The sequence below is a fragment of the Apostichopus japonicus genome, chromosome 5, assembly GCF_037975245.1.
Source record: "Apostichopus japonicus isolate 1M-3 chromosome 5, ASM3797524v1, whole genome shotgun sequence".
Taxonomy (NCBI): domain Eukaryota; kingdom Metazoa; phylum Echinodermata; class Holothuroidea; order Aspidochirotida; family Stichopodidae; genus Apostichopus; species Apostichopus japonicus.
Window position 1 is genome coordinate 1,265,499 of NC_092565.1, and position 7,500 is coordinate 1,272,998.

At 55.9% G+C, this 7,500-nt stretch overlaps 2 non-coding genes and 1 pseudogene across 2 annotated transcripts; all 3 read right to left on the reverse strand.

Annotated features, from left to right (window-relative positions):
• LOC139968473 (large subunit ribosomal RNA) overlaps nucleotides 1-385 on the reverse strand; it is a 3,308-nt pseudogene extending 2,923 nt beyond the window's left edge.
• Nucleotides 386-819: 434 nt separating this feature from the next.
• On the reverse strand, nucleotides 820-979 carry LOC139968243 (5.8S ribosomal RNA). The gene has a single exon (XR_011793280.1). It is a non-coding gene; the product is annotated as a 5.8S ribosomal RNA (ribosomal RNA).
• Nucleotides 980-1,585: 606 nt separating this feature from the next.
• LOC139968353 (small subunit ribosomal RNA) lies at nucleotides 1,586-3,463 on the reverse strand. The gene has a single exon (XR_011793358.1). It is a non-coding gene; the product is annotated as a small subunit ribosomal RNA (ribosomal RNA).
• Between the last annotated feature and the right edge of the window lie 4,037 nt (nucleotides 3,464-7,500).

Sequence of the window (7,500 nt, forward strand, 5' to 3'; positions counted from 1 at the left end):
CGTTCCCTCACGGTACTTGTTGACTATCGGTCTCGTGCATAGTATTGAGCCTTGGATGGAGTTCACCACCCCTCTTTGGGCTGCATTCTAAAACAACCCGACTCTTGGAAAGCTTTCCCTCCGGCCTTCGAGTCCGCCCTACGGGCCTTACACCCGCTGCGGGTAAGCTGCAGCCCCGATCACAGTGGACTGCGGCCGGACTCTGTCGACCGGAGTTCAGTTTCCTTACGCCACAGGTCCCTCGCACCGCAAACGGGCGCGGGGATTCGGCGATGGGCTCTTCCTGCTTCGCTCGCCGCTACTGAAGGAATCCTTGTTAGTTTCTTTTCTCTCCGCTTAGTGATATGCTTAAATCCAGCGGGTAATCTCATCCGATCTGAGGTCTGGAATCGTGAAAGACACGTGGAACGTGATCGGAGTCATAGCGGCGACCCGGGGTCTCTCCTTCCCCGGCGCTCCCCGAAGAATCGGGTCGCCGGCGGGAAAGGGTGGCCTACCATGCGCCTGCGAGAACGCAGACGGGAGGACGAGAGACCCCGCGATTGGGTCGACCGGCTCTGCCCGGCAGAGGCTCCTCGACCGTTCCGGGGGGTCGGACGCTGGACCGCACCACGGGCGCATACGTCTACACCCCGATGGCACGTCGCACGACCGACGAACCCCCGGTTACCGATCGAGCCTGCTCGCCGAGTTTCACCGGCGCCGACATCACAGAACTCCATCTGACACTGACCCGACGCAGCCGGCCGTCGAAGGGACGGCTGCGGCCGGGCGCTCCTCCGGCGCGCGAACACGCCGACTCTGTGAGTGATTGTCTTCAGACGCTCAGACGGACGTGGCTCGAGGAGCAGAGCATCCCCGAGCCGCCATTTGCGTTCGAATAAGTCGATGATCAGTGAGTTCTGCAATTCACATGAATTCTCGCATCTAACTGCGTTCTTCATCGACGCACGAGCCGAGTGATCCACCACCAAGAATTGTCATTTGCCACTGGAAGACTCCCGCGTTCGCAAACTCTCCTCAGAGCCGAGGGAAGAAGTGGAACGGAAGGAGAAAGGACACGGGGACTCTGTGCCTTCTTTGCTTGTGACTGGAAAGAAATATCCTCCGTCGAGCCGAGGGGGGAAGCGGGCTCCCTCCTTCCCCCCACCGCCGCGAGGGCGGGTCGCGCGAGTCAGACTCGCCGACTGGGGGGAAATCGGGCGACACCGGTGCCCCTTCTCTGCCCTGCGGAGAATGCCTCGAGGAGCGCCGCGCCGCGGACGGCGACGGCGTCTCCACCCTTGCGGGACTTCTCCCTCGAAGCTACCGGGAGTGCGAGACTCCGTGAGACAGACGACGAGAGAAGAACCGGGTACTCCCCGGGCTGGTCTGTGTGTGACACGCCCGTCTCCTTTTTGTCGGAGAGAGCGAAGGCGAAGCGCGGGGTCTGACCTCGACCGTGGAACGGGGAAGGAGGCGGTGAAAACCCCGCTCGAGTCCCCCCGGCTTTTCCAATTTGCTCTCTCCGCGTGTCTCTCTGTGACGGCTTTTCCGACATTCCCCCCTTTGTTCCCTCTCCGATCACGGAGGGGAAGGGTTCTGTTAATGATCCTTCCGCAGGTTCACCTACGGAAACCTTGTTACGACTTTTACTTCCTCTAAATGATCAAGTTTGACCGTCTTCTCGTCGCGCCTCGACAACCGGCCGAAGCCGGGGGTGCCAGACGGTCGATCCGATGGCCTCACTAAGTCATTCGATCGGTAGTAGCGACGGGCGGTGTGTACAAAGGGCAGGGACGTAATCAATGCGAGCTGATGACTCGCGTTTACTTGGAATTCCTCGTTCAAGGGACACAATTACAAGTCCCTGTCCCCAGCACGGAGAAGTCTCAGCGGATTACCCGGACCTTTCGGCCGAGGGCAAATGTACCCGCTGCTTGCGCCAGTGTAGCGCGCGTGCGGCCCCGGACATCTAAGGGCATCACAGACCTGTTATTGCTCCATCTCGTATGGCTGAAAGCCATTTGTCCCTCTAAGAAGTTCGCGGCTCACCACGACGGGTGGCCGGACTATTTAGCAAGCAAGAGTCTCGTTCGTTATCGGAATTAACCAGACAAATCACTCCACCAACTAAGAACGGCCATGCACCACCATCCACAAAATCAAGAAAGAGCTCTCAATCTGTCAATCCTCACTGTGTCCGGGCCGGGTAGGTTTCCCCGTGTTGAGTCAAATTAAGCCGCAGGCTCCACTCCTGGTGGTGCCCTTCCGTCAATTCCTTTAAGTTTCAGCTTTGCAACCATACTTCCCCCGGAACCCAAAGACTTTGGTTTTCCGGAGAGTTGCCCGCCGCGTCATGGGAGGAACGCCGGCGAATTACGAGTCGGTATCGTTTATGGTCGGAACTAGGGCGGTATCTGATCGCCTTCGATCCTCCGACTTTCGTTCTTGATCAATGAAGACATTCTTGGCAAATGCTTTCGCTGTCGGGCGTCTTGCGACGATCCAAGAATTTCACCTCTCACGCCGCAATACGAATGCCCCCGGCAGTCCCTCTTGATCATTACCTCAGGATCTCAAGACCAACGAAATAGAACCGAGGTCCTCTTCCACTATTCCATGCTGAGCTGTTCGGGCACTTTGGCCTGCTTTGAACACTTCAATTTTCTCAAAGTAAACGTTCCAGTCTCGCACGGCACTCAGTTAAGAGCACCGCACGACCAACCGAATCACTGGCCGGGAAAAATCTCCCACGACTCCCGTTTGACGGGGAGAAGGGGAACGGGCAGTGCACGCCTCACGGCGGACCGCCCGCCCCGGCCAGAAATCCGACTACGAGCTTTTTAACTGCAGCAAATTTAATATACGCTGCTGGAGCTGGAATTACCGCGGCTGCTGGCACCAGACTTGCCCTCCAGTAGATCCTCGTTAAAGGATTTAAAGTGTACTCATTCCGATCACAGGGCCTCCGAAGAGGCCTGTATCGTTATTTTTTGTCACTACCTCCCCGTGTCAGGAGTGGGTAATTTGCGTGCCTGCTGCCTTCCTTGGATGTGGTAGCCGTTTCTCAGGCTCCCTCTCCGGAATCGAACCCTGATTCTCCGTTACCCGTCACAACCATGATAAGCGCATAACTTACCATCGAAAGTTGATAGAGCAGACTTTTGAAGGGAGCGTCGCCGGTGCAAGACCGTGCGATCGGCATGATTATCTAGAGTTCACCAGCGGAGACCGGACCCCGAAAGGACCGGGCTGGCCTTGTTCCTAATAAGAGCACGCTTCCCCCGAAGGGTCGGCGCTTTGTTGCATGTATTAGCTCTAGAATTACCACAGTTATCCATGGTATAAGACTTTCTCCAATAAACCATAACTGATCTAATGAGCCATCTGCAGTTTCTCTTGTATGTTCAGGATTGTACTTAGACGTGCATGGCTTAATCTTTGAGACAAGCATATGACTACTGGCAGGATCAACCAGGTAACGGTCGACAGAACCGGGCTGGGCCCGTTCGCCGTCCGGGAGTCGCTCTCGCACTCCCCTCTCTCTCTCTCTGAATTCTCAATTGTCGATGCCGTGCTATTACGGTACAGTGATCGAAGAACCGCCCGAAGGGATTCTCGAGGTGTGTATCTCTACCCGAGTCGACTGGGTCGTCTCGAGAGGAGTCGCAGTGGTCCCGCCTCGGAGACGGGACCGGTTCGAAGCGACGCGGGAGGGCGACGGCTCGTCCACTGGAACAGGGGAGAGCAATCGCACGCCTCGAGCGTGCATTCGTTGCTTGGATGAAAAAGCCCGTACCGAGCGCCGAGTGCAACACATGGTCGCAGCAACGGCAGCATGCCCGAACGGGTCCCGTGGAGAAAGCTCGATATCTGACGACACCGAGGTCCTGCTCTTTCTCCACCGGGGGTTCTGCGGATGAAAAGGCTCAATATCTGAACGTCGATATATACGTGTGCACGGAGGGACACCTCTGCTCACGGGGCGAGTGGGTGAAAACCCCCGCTCTGAGCGCCGAGTTGCAACACATGGTCGCGATGAAACGACGGCTGACCCTACCGAAAGGGCCCGCTGGAGTCCAACCATGACACGTATACACACACGACAGACATTAAAAGCCTTCTCGAGTCTTGGATCGACTCTACTACCCCCCTCATATATAGAATCCGATTCACTCTGCCCGCTCGTTCTGACCATTGGATCACACACTTAAGCCAATACCCGCTACACTTAAGAGATCTCGAAATCTCGAACGAGACCCAGATTCTCTGCGGGTGAGTCGGGCGGCCTGCCGTCGCCGTCGGCTTGCCGTTTGCCTTTCGCCTGGTCGCATGGCACTCGTGCCATCGACCACGCAACGCGAGAGGCCTTCTCCCTTCTCCTTTCTCTCTCATCTCTACTCTCTCTCTTCTCCACCGGGGGTTCTGCGGATGAAAAAGCTCAATATCTGGGATTGTATATATACATATGCACGAAAGAACCTTCTACTCACGGGGCGAGTGGGTGAAAACCCCCGCACCGAGCGCCGAGTTGCAACACATGGTCGCGATGAAACGACGGCTGACCCTACCGAGAAGGCCAGCAAGGGTCTGACGTGCAAAAACATATTTACGCACCACAGGCAAGGAGCCTTTTCGAGTCTCGGGTGGACTCCCGTCCGCGAAAGCTTCATATCTGAACGTCGATATATACGTGTGCACGGAGGGACACCTCTGCTCACGGGGCGAGTGGGTGAAAACCCCCGCTCTGAGCGCCGAGTTGCAACACATGGTCGCGATGAAACGACGGCTGACCCTACCGAAAGGGCCCGCTGGAGTCCAACCATGACACGCATACACACACGACAGACATTAAAAGCCTTCTCGAGTCTTGGATCGACTCTACTACCCCCCTCATATATAGAATCCGATTCACTCTGCCCGCTCGTTCTGACCATTGGATCACACACTTAAGCCAATACCCGCTACACTAAAGAGATCTCAAAATCTCGGACGAGAGCCACACCTTGCGGATGCATCGGGCGGCCTGCCGTCGAGGTCGGCCGTCGCCCCGTCTCACAGACTCGTGCAACACGACGAGTCCCAGCCTACGCCTGTGTGCATCACCGTCGGCCTAAATCTCGGCCCTCGCCCGGTCGCATGACACTCGTGCCATCGACCGCACCATCGACCTTCTCACCCGGGAGCAACCCGTGTTTTCAGAGGAGTGCCGGGGTTGCTCCCGTGCCGGGTATGTCTTGTCCGGCGGCGCCCCGTCTCACAGACTCGTGCAACGACAACGGGTCCCATGCCTACGCATGTGTGCATCACCGTCGGCTAATTACTCGGCCCTCGCCCGGTCGCATGACACTCGTGCCGTCGATCACACCATCGACCTTCTCACATGGGAGCGACCCGTATTTTCAGAGGAGTGTCGGGGTTGCTCCCGTGCCGGATATATCTTGACGAAATCAAGGAGATATATGAGGAAACTTCTACAATTTGAAGATCGACCGGCGAGACAAGACACTCCCCTTAATATATAATCCGATTCACTCTGCCCACTCATTCTGACCATTGGGTCACACACTTAAGCCAATACCCGTTACACTAAAGTTGACCATGTTTTTTTTTTTTTGATATTATTATTATTATTTTTTTTTTGTCAACGTCCTCTGTAACGAAGTCAAAACTCTATGCATGTGTTCGCGTGTCGTTCTGCCGTCTCCGCCGGGCACATCCCAGCCAGCGCCCGATACATTTCAGTTGACAACGGTCACAACTCTATGCATGTGCTCGTGGGTCGTTCTGCCGTCAACGTCGGGAACACACAGGCCAGTACCCGCTACATTAAAATTGACAATGGTCACAACTCTATGCATGTGCTCGTGGGTCGTTCTACCGTCAACGTCGGGCGCACACAGGCCAGTACCCGATACATGCAAGTTGACAGTGGTCACAAACTCTATGCATGTGTTCGCGTGTCGTTCTGCCGTCTCCGCCGGGCACATCCCAGCCAGCGCCCGATACATTCAAGTTGACAACGGTCACAACTCTATGCATGTGCTCGTGGGTCGTTCTACCGTCAACGTCGGGCGCACACAGGCCAGTACCCGATACATGCAAGTTGACAATGGTCACAAACTCTATGCATGTGTTCGCGTGTCGTTCTGCCGTCTCCGCCGGGCACATCCCAGCCAGCGCCCGATACATTCAAGTTGACAACGGTCACAACTCTATGCATGTGTTCGCGTGTCGTTCTGCCGTCTCCGCCGGGCACATCCCAGCCAGCGCCCGATACATTAAAGTTGACAACGGTCACAACTCTATGCATGTGCTCGTGGGTCGTTCTACCGTCAACGTCGGGCGCACACAGGCCAGTACCCGATACATGCAAGTTGACAGTGGTCACAAACTCTATGCATGTGTTCGCGTGTCGTTCTGCCGTCTCCGCCGGGCACATCCCAGCCAGCGCCCGATACATTCAAGTTGACAACGGTCACAACTCTATGCATGTGTTCGCGTGTCGTTCTGCCGTCTCCGCCGGGCACATCCCAGCCAGCGCCCGATACATTCAAGTTGACAATGGTCACAACTCTATGCATGTGTTCGCGGGTCGTTCTACCGTCACCGTCGGGCACACTTGAGCCAGTACCCGCTTGACTTTTTTTTTTTTTTTTTAAGTCAACGTCTTCTTCAAGGAAGTCCAAATTCTATGCATGTGTTCGTGGGTCGTTCTGCCGTCTCCGTCGGGCACACACAGGCCAGCGCCCGATACATTCAAGTTGACAGTGGTCAAAACTCTATGCATGTGTTCGCGTGTCGTTCTGCCGTCTCCGCCGCGCACATCCTAGCCAGCGCCCGATACATTCAAGTTGACGATGGTCACAACACTATGCATGTGTTCGCGTGTCGTTCTGCCGTCTCCGCCGGGCGCATCCCAGCCAGCGCCCGATACATTCAAGTTGACAACGGTCACAACTCTATGCATGTGCTCGTGGGTCGTTCTACCGTCAACGTCGGGCGCACACAGGCCAGTACCCGATTCATGCAAGTTGACAACGGTCACAAACTCTATGCATGTGTTCGCGTGTCGTTCTGCCGTCTCCGCCGGGCACATCCCAGCCAGCGCCCGATACATTCAAGTTGACAACGGTCACAAACTCTATGCATGTGTTCGCGTGTCGTTCTGCCGTCTCCGCCGGGCACATCCCAGCCAGCGCCCGATACATTCAAGTTGACAATGGTCACAACTCTATGCATGTGTTCGCGGGTCGTTCTACCGTCACCGTCGGGCACACTTGAGCCAGTACCCGCTTGACTTTTTTTTTTTTTTTTTTATGTCAACGTCTTCTTCAAGGAAGTCCAAATTCTATGCATGTGTTCGTGGGTCGTTCTGCCGTCTCCGTCGGGCACACACAGGCCAGCGCCCGATACATTCAAGTTGACAATGGTCACAACTCTATGCATGTGTTCGCGGGTCGTTCTGCCGTCAACGTCGGGCACACACAGGCCAGTACCCGATACACGCAAGTTGAC